Source organism: Eucyclogobius newberryi, unplaced genomic scaffold (assembly GCF_026437365.1).
Source record: "Eucyclogobius newberryi isolate DKJ021-1_F unplaced genomic scaffold, fEucNew1.0.hap1 SCAF_17, whole genome shotgun sequence".
NCBI lineage: Eukaryota > Metazoa > Chordata > Actinopteri > Gobiiformes > Gobiidae > Eucyclogobius > Eucyclogobius newberryi.
In genome coordinates this window covers 13,751,357-13,763,487 of record NW_027315801.1, presented here as the reverse complement: position 1 = coordinate 13,763,487, position 12,131 = coordinate 13,751,357, and the positions used below count along the sequence as shown (strand labels likewise).

At 47.5% G+C, this 12,131-nt stretch overlaps 1 protein-coding gene across 1 annotated transcript in view; it reads right to left on the bottom strand.

The window, feature by feature from the left end:
• The window catches only part of plxna2 (plexin A2), a 312,486-nt gene extending 301,026 nt beyond the window's left edge, over window positions 1-11,460 (bottom strand). The window contains exon 1 of the mRNA XM_072449250.1: window positions 11,356-11,460. The gene's annotated coding sequence lies outside the window, so the exon portion shown is untranslated. The remainder of the gene's footprint in view (window positions 1-11,355) is intronic.
• Window positions 11,461-12,131: the final 671 nt, after the last annotated feature.

Here is a 12,131-nt window from a genome sequence, read left to right as displayed (position 1 = left end):
TTAAGTAACCACAGCTGCCCCGAGGCAAACTGAAGGAAAAGTGGCTTCAACTTTGCAACAAAACCCTCTCCAGCTCCAGTAACTGTAGTAGAAATGAAAAGTTACAGCTATGGTTAGAGTCAACATGAAAGTTTATCTATTTCTGCAGCTTTTTTAATCATGCAAATATCACAAAAGACAGTTAACCAAAACCAAATCCAAGCATCTCTAGTACGTCGTTATGGCGGCAGAGTGACTTCTAACCTAGATCGTGGACAGGCAAACAAACTGGCTATAGTCTTGTACTTGCTCCCTTTATCTCCTCGCATCACATCATTTTGCTCCACATGGTAAAATATTGGACAGGGTAGTGACAGTGGAGATCAGATAGGGAGTGAGAGCGCCTGGCGGAGAGGCTCGCTCATGAATGCCTAAACAGCCTGCTGTGTGAGGCAGAGCGAGGGAAGGAAACCGATGATGGAGGGTTAAAGAATGCCACAAGCTCAGCTCCGGCCCTCTGGAAACGTGACACGAATGCCGTTCCATTAACATCTTAATAAAAGCTTCCCGGGCCATCGTCTGCCTGCCTGTTTCTCTCTCTCAAATACTCTACAGAGGAGAGTCAAAGTTTTGCCAGTCTTGCATTGTGTGGGCATTAGACCTCCCAAAGGACTCGCCTAAACACTGGGCCCTTGCAAACATGCTTCACTAAATTCCTTTCTTCCCCGGCTGTCTCTGCTCTACATTTACTGTGCATTTCCCCATCTGTTGGCTTGAGCGGCCCTACAAAAGTCTTTGTCTCTCCAAGCTGGCAGGCTTTACCCATACAGAAGTGTGCTCCAGGTTCATTGCAAACGTGTGACTTCAGTGGAGTGATTGGCAGAGGGGAATCCTGATTGCTCTGATGAGATGGGGACATTTACTGTACAGTCAAGAATATCAGCTTATCTCTGCACTGAGCAGAGGGTTGCCATAGTGAACCTTTTTTTTTATGTTTGATGCCCTTACAGAAGCCATTCAGGTAAATTGGCGAAGAAAGTGTCTAACCCCAAAATTAGAGCTGTTAAATCCATTGTTTATCAAATAAAGGTTGAGATTGTGTGATTGGAGGCTTATATATAAAGAATATTTACAGATAAAGTGTATTATTGAAATAAATAACTTTGTACATTTTGATTTAATGATAATCTCGATGAGGTTCTCCTGGTTAAATAAACGTTAAATAAATCATGTTTTTTTAAACAAAAATATGTATAGTAGCATCCATAGGTTTGAGTTAAATTCCTGTGCCTTAATCTAGTTTAGCTTCCTTTCACCACCTCAAGCTGCTGTGATGACATAGCATTTCCTAAAGTATAGGACATTGTGTTTCAGCCGTGTAATTAACTGTACAACAGTTTTCCCAACTGTCTATCATGGGTTTCATGGGTAGCACAGTTGCCATTGACATCAGTCCTCAAATATCACCTGTAAACAGGAAGCAGAGACCCATAAACAGAAACAAGCTTCTGTTACCAGTCACTTGGAAGGGAGTAAAAGATGAATTATTGTCATTTGTGTGGGACAGTGCAGGTTAATGAACATGAGTATCATGAACATGATACTGCACTGGAATGTAGCCCTGGGCTCATTTCCATCCGTTGTCCCAACACACTCTCTTTCATACACCAGCACACATGGACACTGGAGACAAGGTGAACGAAGTGTCTTGCCCAAGGACACAACGTGTCCCCCCCCCCGTGGCACCTGGCATTCCTTTTCTCCAAGTACTAACCAGACCCATCCCTGCTTAGCTTCTGAGATCTGACCGGGCATGGCCAAGTTGGTTTGGCCATGGAAAGAATTCTAGTTTTCATACAATGAACATTGCTGTTGCTCACACCAGGAATCTCTTCAGCGGCTCGTTTTCAAATAATGTTTTTTTTTTTTTATAAAGTCACAATACTTTTCGATTAAAAAGAAAGAAGAAAAAGAAAACCTGTGATATTGATTTGTGCTCAGTGCTGCATGTTCCTCATACTGTGCAAGCTGCTACTTAACAACATGGTGGCCTGTAGTCATCAATTTAAAACGGCTCCAATGACTCGATAAGTCACTGAAGGCAACATGCACAACTACTCAAGATGATGAAAGCAGCTCCAGCCGCATGACTAGGCCATTACCTGTAGCCCTGTGGAGTCCCCAAACATCTGCCATAGTAAGGCATTATCACGGATCTTAGCCCTCGATATGAGTGAAACTTCTCGGGCTGCTTTACAAAAGGATATGCATCTTCTTACTCCAGACAGTTCAAAGACAGATATAGCGTGTGTTCCATTAAACACTTATATGTATATTCAAATTAAAGTTATTCCTCATCAAAAAGTGTTGTAGACATCATTTTAAAGTTGCAGAAAATATGTTTCTCACTTGTTCAGTTTTTACATGACGCGATCATTTAACTCTATTCAATTATGCAGAAGAAAGTAGCAATTGTTCCACGGAAGTTGCATAAACTCAACATTTTCACCAAGATTGCTAAACTTTCTAAATTGGCTTTCAGTGACATTTTAAAAAGTATGAAGCTTAAGCAATATAAGCAATAATTATGACAGGATTCGTCCATTTAAAAGGAACTAAGTAACATTTTTACTTTTTAAATGCTGTGTTCACTAGCAAGGACCACAACCCCAGATACGATGCAAGGTGTTTATTGGCAGGGGAGAAACATGAACAACACAAATGTACAAAGTTGATGCCGTTTTGGGTCTTCTTGCGATGAGGGCTGAAGGCTCCCGGGCCTCGATACCCCCAAAAGAAGCTTAACGAGGCAGTGCGGATTGGCAGAATGGAGGACGAGGAGGTAATAGTGTGTGTAGACCTGGAAAGTCATGGAGAACCAGTGCTCCACGATATGAGGCGGTCAACGACTCCTTAACTGGAGGCAGATGTGGCACCGCCAATGTGGGAAAAGTTTGGTAGGAAATGTGGGGACCAGGCGTGGAACGACTTTAAATAAAGGATGAACCAGATCCTGAGTCCGCTGGGAAGTGCCACTTGACGACCAGTGCACAAGGTCTGGACGGATTGCAAAGGGGCTCGGAATAGATCGTGTTACCACAGTAGTCCTGCTGTTTTAGGGGAAGACTTAAGCGTTGGTTGGAGGTCCTTGATGCCGGGGTGAGGAGAACTACTGTAGACAAGACGGCCTCTGAGCAGGGGGAACGCGCCTGAAGAGACGTCGATGCCACTCGGGTAGGCTTCAGTACTTGCAATGTGACTGGTAGTCGAAGGTGAATGGGAAGTAATTAGTTAAGGTTAAACGTGGTGAGGGTAGAAGGAAGCCATGATGGAAGGAACATTAACTGAGCTGGATGGTCTAGGAGGACTGAAGCACCTGAAGCGGAGCTTATGTGTGAAACGTGGTGGCTGAGGTTGGAGGAACTGGGGTCGATGATGTTCCACCTCGGTAGTAAATGTTCTGAATGCATTTGTTGATGATACAGGGTCATCGGACTGGACGGCCATGAACATGAATGGCCCGACAGGAAGACAGCAATCCTTAATGCATTGGTCTTAAAGAACCCCCAAACCGGCTGATAGAACGGTGTATCAAAGTGCAGCAGCAACTTGATGGACTGGATGAGAATGACGACGCTTTGGAGTGATGAACCGAAGACGTTAGGGTCGGGAGGTGGGAGATACAGGGCTTGTCCCAAGGGAATGATCTGCATGGTAAAGTTGGTATAACCAGCTGCTGTTTGGAGGACTCCAAAACATGGCGGACTGGCATCCCGGTGCCTGAAGGGGGAAGAGGCGGCATCCCGGTGCCCGAAGGGGGGAAATAAAGTAGACCTGGCATCCCGGTGCCGAGGGGGGAAATAAAGTAGACCTGGCATCCCGGTGCCGAGGGGAGAAGGGGGGGAAAGACAGTCGACCTGGCATCCTGGTGCCGAGGGGGAAAAGAAAGTAGACCTGGCATCCCGGTGCCAAGGGGGGAAAGAAAGTAGACCTGGCATCCCGGTGCCGAGGGGGGAAAGAAAGTAGACCTGGCATCCCAGTGCCGAGGGGGGAAAGAAAGTAGACCTGGCATCCCGGTGCCGAGGGGGGAAAGAAAGTAGACCTGGCATCCCGGTGCCGAGGGGGGAAAGAAAGTAGACCTGGCATCCCGGTGCCAAGGAGAGAACGGGGAGAAAGAAAGTAGACCTGGCATCCCGGTGCCGAAGGGGGAAAGAAAGTAGGCCTGGCATCCCGGTGCCGAGGGGGGGTTAGAAATGGGGGAAATAAGAGACCTGGCAACCCGGCGTCAGGAGAGCATGAGAGACAGAGGGGGGGGGGCGATCTGGCATCCCGGTGCCGAGGGGGAGGGGTTTGGAAATGGAGGGAATAGAAAGACCTGGCATCCCGGTGTCAGGGGGAGCATAAGAGAGGGCATGAGGTAGAGATGTTTAGTAAAAGGCAGTGTTCATTGTTAGGGAGAAGGGCGAAAAGGAGATCTGGCATCCCGGTGCCTGAGGGGGAGATATTTAGTAAAGGTAGTATTGACGGTTAGGGAGAAGGGCGAAAAGGAGGTCTGGCATCCCGGTGCCTGAGGGAGAAATATTTAGTAAAGGTAGAGTTCATGGTTAGGGGGAGGACGAGGAGGAGATCTGGCATCCCGGTGCCTGGGGGCGAGAGCATGAGGGGGTAGAGAGCGAGCATGAAAGAGGGGGCATGAAGAAGAGACACACTTGTTCGGATTTGGTTTTCATTTAGAAATAAATGAGAAAAAGTGAGGCCTAGTGATCCAGGAAGAGAAAATTGCAACCTTTCGCTGGATAAGAGCGGGGCCTGGCATGAACCCGACGAGAGGGAGGGAGAAGGAGGAAGGGGGAGAAAGAGAGCGCGGGTGAGCGAGAGCGAGGGTAAAGGACGGGAGGAAAAGGAATGGAAGGAATGAGGCTGTTGTTGTTGTTTCATGGCGGTTGGCATCCGAGCGTTGCATTACCGCCAGACTTTATTCCTTAGACTTTTGCTGGAACCTGGCGACGTAAAGCCAGAGGATAAAACGCTAGAACCTGGCGACGTAAAGCCAGAGATGAAACGCTAGAACCTGGCGACGTAAAGCCAGAGATGAAACGCTAGAACCTGGCGACGTAAAGCCAGAGATGAAACGCTAGAACATGGCGACGTAAAGCCAGAGATGAAACGCTAGAACCTGGCGACGTAAAGCCAGAGGATAAAACACTAGAACTTGGCAACGCAGTGCTCGAGGATAAAATGCTGGAACCTGGCGACGCAGTGCCAGAGGATACAACGCAGGAACCTGGCGACGCGGTGCCACAGGATAAAACGCAGGAACCTGGCAACGCGGTGCCGGCAGATAGAACGCGGGAACCTGGCGACGCGGTGCCAGAGGATACAACGCAGGAACCTGGCGACGCAGTGCCAGAGGATAAACCGCAGGAACCTGGCGACGCCGTGCCAGAGGATAAAACGTAGAAACCTGGCGACGCAGTGTCGGAGGATAAAACGCAGAACCTGCCGGAACATGGCAACGCGGTAAAACTATGTAACTTGGCGACACGGTGCCAGAAGATTAACGATGAGGGGGGAGAGATGGCAGGTTTTTTTTTTTTTTTTTTTTTTAATATACGTTTATTATTATTTTATAATAAACATACATACGTTGTATGTATTTATTTGTTGTTATTTTGAGCGATGCGGGAGGGGTGAGCGAGTAAGGTGAATTAATTACTTCGGTGCAGGAGGAAGGAGACAACGGAGGAGGAAGGAAACGACGGAGGAGGAAGGAGACGAGGGTGAGGATACTTTACCTGGAGGACCCGCTCCTGCCGGCGAAAGTGGGCGGGGCAGAGCGCGCTCCGCAGTGGAACGAGAGTTAACGGGAATTGTGAGCGCAAAAGAGAAGTTTAAAACATCATGATTTGATGACGGTGCCGTGGTCTGGAGACCTGCCGCCGCCGTCCACGCGGACGGTCAATGTAGAGAGAAATGACGAGCGCGTGCGGTGGGCGCTTAACGAGCGAGGCCGCGGGATGAGCGCTGGGATGACGCGGGCGCTGGAAAGACCGGAGCGCTGGGAGGAGGGCGCAGGACGCACGGCGTTCTCAATACCGGACTAGCAGAAGTGATGCGAGGTGGGACGCCGGTCTGCTGACGGGACTGGCCGTGAGCGAGAGGGGACCGGACCGGTCCTAGTGGGACACCAGTGGAGGATGGCCCGGTGTGGCTCGCCTGTGCAGGGCCGATGCATCGAAAGGAACGATGTGTGTTTTCGAGCGAGGCTCCCGCCGCCGTGGAGCGTGTGCATGAAAATCACGAACACAGGTGTGTGTGATCTGGATGATTAAGTAGTGTAGCCGCAGGAAGGGGCGTGGTCCTGCTCCCGAACTTAAGATAACAAACTTATCTTCATATAGTGTATTTTTTCTGTCTCTGAGCAGAAAACTAGTCATGCTGAATTTTCCATTCTTTGACCCAAAGACAACTCTCCTGAGAAACCCTCAATCATTCTTTATTTTGTATTTGGCCATGTAAAATGTTTCTGTATGTGATTATACTGTCTGATTTGAGAAAAAAAGCTTTTGCGTCTGTTCTCTGAAAATGTATTTTCACAAGGGACCTGCAGGGGGAGCTCTAGCACCAAAGTGACTTAGTTCTGCTTTAAAACAGGTACTGCTTGTTTCTATTTAGATTATATTGCTTTGCCTGGAATGCTCCACAGTATGGCATTCAAATGAATCCTCTCAACTGAGACAAGCAGGTGACACCACCAAGCAGAGTTACAGGTCAGATCTGTGAAGAGGCGAGTCCACTCACTGACAGAATATAGGTTTGTCAAAGCATTTTTAGTAATAGTTCTGTACTTGAATAAATGCAGGATGGACATCTATTACCCTACTGTGCAACTTCCCATAACATCGCCATGACGACAAGCAAATGGAGGACCAACACCGGAAACGTTTTGTAGTACATTTTTAAAAACTACAACTGCAACTCCAATGATGATAAATTAATTTGATGATTTGATGATGAATGATGATAAAAGTATAAGTCGCACCCCGGCCAAAACTATGAAAAGAGGGTAATCAGTTTATTTACACTTTTTTTGTGTGAATTAGCTAAAGATTTGCGAGTGAATTGTGAATCTTCCTTTTACAATGTACAACGTTTCCTAGTATTTTTCTCTATAAATAAAGCACTTGTTGTCCTGTGGTTGAAGTTTGGGTCAGATACACGGTCAGGTCATAGAGTCAACAGGGCATGTCTTTAGTCGACCACAGCTCTGGTCTGTTCAGAGTGAAAGTTCAGCCTTGCTCTCCACTGAAACGTCTCCTTCTCAGACTTCATGAGACACTCCAGTTGATCAATGTCACGGCCAATCCCGATCCCCCGTCTGCCTCTCCTCCTGCACTGTCCGATACTTGCACTAACAGCCACAAGGGAAGAGAGAGGGGGGAGAAAGTGAAGAGAGAGCAGCAAAAAAGAGAGAGGGAGAAAGAGAAACGGTGAAAAGAGGGAAACGACGGAGGGGAGATAGAGTGTACGAGAGAGAGCAAGAGAAGAACAGAAGAGAAAGTGATCAACGAGATAGAAGAAATGATTAGCAGATTAGCAGAGCAACAAGAAAGAGACGTGGAAAAAAAAGATGAATAGAGGGAATGTCGGGAACGAGAGCGAGAGAGAGAGAGCGGGGAGGTAATAGAGGAGGAAAAGGGGAAACAGAGGAGAGAAATTAAGGGATAGATGTGAGAAAGAAAAAAGAGGTAGAAATAGAATAAGAGAGAACGCGAGAGGGGAGAAATCAAAAGGGAAATTAATAAGAAAGAGAGGAACAGTGAAAGAGGGACTGAGAGTGAGAAAGAGAAAGAGAGAGAGAGAGAGAGAGAGAGAGAGAGAGAAGAGGAGGGAAAGAAAGACAGGCAGAAATAAAGAAAAGAGGAACAAGTGGGGATGGGAAAGCTAGTTATTGACCAGAAATAGCGGGAGAAAAAGAAGAGAGCGAGAGAAAGAGGGAGAGAGGGGAAGACAGAGTGAAAGAGAGAGAGCAAGAGAGGAGACAGATTGAAGAGAAGAGAGAAAGCGAATACGAGTAACGGCGAACAACAGAGCGAAAAGAGGAAGAAGTCAGAGCGAAAAGAGGAAGAAGTGAGGGAGAGAGGAGACGGGAAAGAGAGGATCGTGAACAGAGAAAGCGAGAAAGGAGGGCGAGAGGAGAGAACGCGTGGCTGAGGCAGATTGAGATCAGTGTTGTGACAGCCGGACAGTCCAGAGGGCCAGATAAACAGCCCACAGTGAGGCCGGAGCACCGCAGGACCAACGCACTCAAACAAACACGCACACAGCGAGAGGCGGCAACCACATCGAGGCAACACATGCACTCAAACAAGTCAAAGTTAGAAGACCTGAAGAAAAAATATAGCTGTGATAAAATGTCAAGTATTGGGTAATGTTTTGGTATTGATTATATCACAAATAAATAATAGAGCTGTAGTCGATAAAAGACCGTTGACAAAAGCCTTGATTGGAGCATTGATTATTGACTACTAAGGGGTATGGCGTAGAACACAGAAAAGCCCGAGCAAAAAGCATCTTTATAAGTGAAAAGGTAAAAATACTCACTTCATATACAAATCCTTTTAATCCAAGTAAAAAGATTTGGTCGCCAAAGACAAGATTTGGTCGACTAAGACAAGATTTGGTTGACTAAGACACTGTTTCACAGACTGAACGACTAAAGAACTACAGCCCTAAAACATAAGAACCTGGCAAACCAATTCAAACAAGCCATTTAAATACATTTCTCCGCTTCCTTCAACTGTGCGACAGCCTTGAAACCGGCACGACAGGAAACGAGCGGTATCGTCACTTCACTATTTACTCGCCCCTGGTAACGGACCAACTGTACTTCTGGTCAGTGAATTCAATAGCCCCATTATCTGCATGCGTGTTTGGAGAAGACAGTTGGAATCACCGTAGAGGGGGGGTGTCTGAGAGAGAGAGAAAGGGCGAGTCGGGTGAAAGGGGTGGGGGGGGTTGTATATGGACGGGACACACAGTCGCCGAGCGCATTTGCTGCATTCTCTCATCGAAGAAATAGGTCAAGGATTGGGCCTGCATGCGTAACAACGACTTGTCAAAATCTCTCAAATCTCCCAAGCTAAAACAGTGGAGAGGCTGGCTGCGGGCTGCCTTTAAGGGGGAACGCGGCGAGAAAGTCACTGGTGACACGGCATCGCACAAGAAACTACGCAGACAAACGATTTATGAGGGGAATCAGACTTTACATAGAATATGACTGGGAGCATTTGGGGCTATGTCCTTGGAGTTGCCAGTACGTGCTGTTTTAAGCTTTAGGCACAACTGGCAAAAGGTAATGCCGCCATTGGAAACAAAGATCATCACCAACAACTTCTTAATACAAGCAAATTTAAATTAGTGTGATCCAAATGCCAGATATAAGACAATACTGCAGATTTGAAAGTGGCAATAATCGTAAATATACCTTACTAGTTTTAGTTTTGATATAACTTCTTCTTCAAAACCTCTACTAGTATCCAAGCTGCCATTTACATCACTTTTATTCGAAGGTTGTTGATAAAAGACTTCAAAAATTGCATCACATCGTGTACTTTTCATCAGCGGCTCAGCACGTAATGTCTGCTAATGGTTCCATCTTTCTACGTTTCTATCGAGAAACGCAATGCAAATCACTCGCTCTTTCAATTTGACCTTTGTGACCTCTTGCCATCCATAAAACCAATCAAAACATCACAGCGTCCCGCAGCGAAGCAACGCCAAGTCTCCGCTCCTCAGCAGCTCTGCGGTTCGCTCATTGATCGGATGCACGCCTGTCCACTTGCTTTTCTCGGACAGTCTTACCTTCAAAGACCGAAAAGTTGAAAGCGAATAACTAAGAAGATCTCTGCTCCCATCCTCAATTTTGAAAGAGGGATGGATTTTTGGACTTGAACTGGCAGTTTCTATAACAATTATTCTCTCATCAAAGTGAAAAGTTTGGGTTGAGCTAGAAAACGCTAAAAATAGACCGTGTCAAGAAGCTTTGTAGAAAGACCGTCTTTTGATGGTAACTGGTCAAAAGGGATGCTTTCTTTGCACACACTGATGCAATAGTATAGTCTTTTCAGTAGATATGACATAAATAGTCGCAAATAATCAGCCTGTAATCGTCAAAAGTGTTGCAGAGAACTCATTTGGATTTCAAAAAGCATCCATTCCCTCTGTTAAAAGGGTCAATGCCCTGCTCCACTTTGAGATATTGGATACTGGAATAATGAACAAAGCACCGCAATTTACCATTTTAACCTAGAAATAGCCGGTTTTGATTGCATTGCCTTCTTTGGATTGAATATGCTCGCCATCACCCGTGGCAGATGTAACTTATTCTCATGCAAATGCGGAGTCATTTTCTACTTAAGACAACATTTATTTCCTTTAGGCTCATTGTGGCGGAGGGGCTGGCGGCGGAGCGCTTGGTTAGACTGACAGAATGAAGATTTGTAGGTGCATCTGCTCCGCGGGACAGACGGAAGCTGGAGGAGTCGGTATTGCTGCCATTTGGTGACAATATTTCAAGGTGGTAGTTTGTTTAATTTAGCGAGAGCCGCGGGGGAAGTCGTCACAGCATTGCGGGAGTACTTGAGATTAAGATATGGGATGAAGATGGTAGAAAATGTGTCATAATGTAGACATCTGGACACATGACGTTCCATCTCCCGTCCTGAAGTCACGTCTCAGAAGACTTTGCGCTTATTGCACGACACATCAAGAAATCCAGTATTCTCACGTCATCAGATTGACACCAACTTGAGCTGAAACGTCTTGATTTCACCTTCCGAAAACCTCTACCACCTTTGGACGAATGAGCGCTCACGCCGAATCGAACAACGTTTCAAAAAGTTCTCAATCGGAACTTGTTGCGGAGACAATACGGTTGTCACGAGTTGCGAGACAATAATGCAGAATGTATCATCTGTGCATACGTCTGCTTTACTCACAGTGTTTCATATTTACGGCTCGGGGAAAACGTGGAGAATATACTTGACCTGACGACCAAGGTCAAATGCACAATACTGCCATGGCACGAGCACACGCCACATCTGAAACCTAAAAGCAGCATGTTGGACTCGCTTAAATCGTCAGGAAACATCAGTGTCAAGCACAAAGTGAAGGTGCATTTCCATCCCCAGGACACGGTGCAGTGCGTGTGAGCCCCACATGGTCACACCTCATCATTCATCCCCGCGGTGCAGGCTACGATGTGGAATCCCGGTCTGCAGCGTGGGCATCAGGTGTAAAACGCGGCTGGACACTTGTTCCTATGCGTGCTGGGGGTCCCAAGAGCCGGGGGCCAGACAGAACACGTTCACTCACCTCTCCATCCAAAGTGCCGGGTATCCTTCCCTGTCCAGCGGGGTGCCGCGTCCTCTTCTGCGGCTCTGCTTCTGCTGAGCCGTGGCTACACTCCCATCCAAATTGGAAGAATGGACAAAAACCCAAGAAAGAAAAAAGAAAAAAAAAACACACAGACTAATGTCCAGTGCGTCTCGAGATATTCTCCCGTGGCGTCTTTACGCGTCGCGGCGGTGTCGTCATTCATTCACATTTCCGTCCGTAAGTACCGCGCGTAAAAATGAAACGCAACACGCACAAAAAACCCCACGACAGAGGACAAAGTTCACCGCGGAGCGTTTCAATGACATCCAGAGAACCGAGCGAGAGCGTGACCGGGACGGGACATTCCTTCAGTCGTGGCGGTGGGTTCGGTTCTGAGAGACGCGGGGGGTTCTGAACGCCGCCGCCGTCACGCTGGGTCCCCGGAGGAAGAGGAGGAGGATCACGGACGCGGTCTCACAGCCGGACTGACATGGATTACACCGCAGCAGTGAGCGGCTTCACGCGCGTACGGTCGTGTGGTGGTGGTGAGCGCGCTGCTGCCTCTGCCGCCGCCGCCGCTCCGTGGTCGTGGTGGAGAGCCAGCCCCCTCCGCGCGCGCGTCGCTCTCCTCCGCGCCGCTTATCGCCGCGTTAACTGTTTCTGCTCATCCCAAAACATATGGCAACAGTGAAGCCAGCGCGACGGGAGGAACGGACGTGTTCGCTTTACCACGCAAAAGAGATTTACAAGTGCGGTGGTCAGTTTTGTTTAGA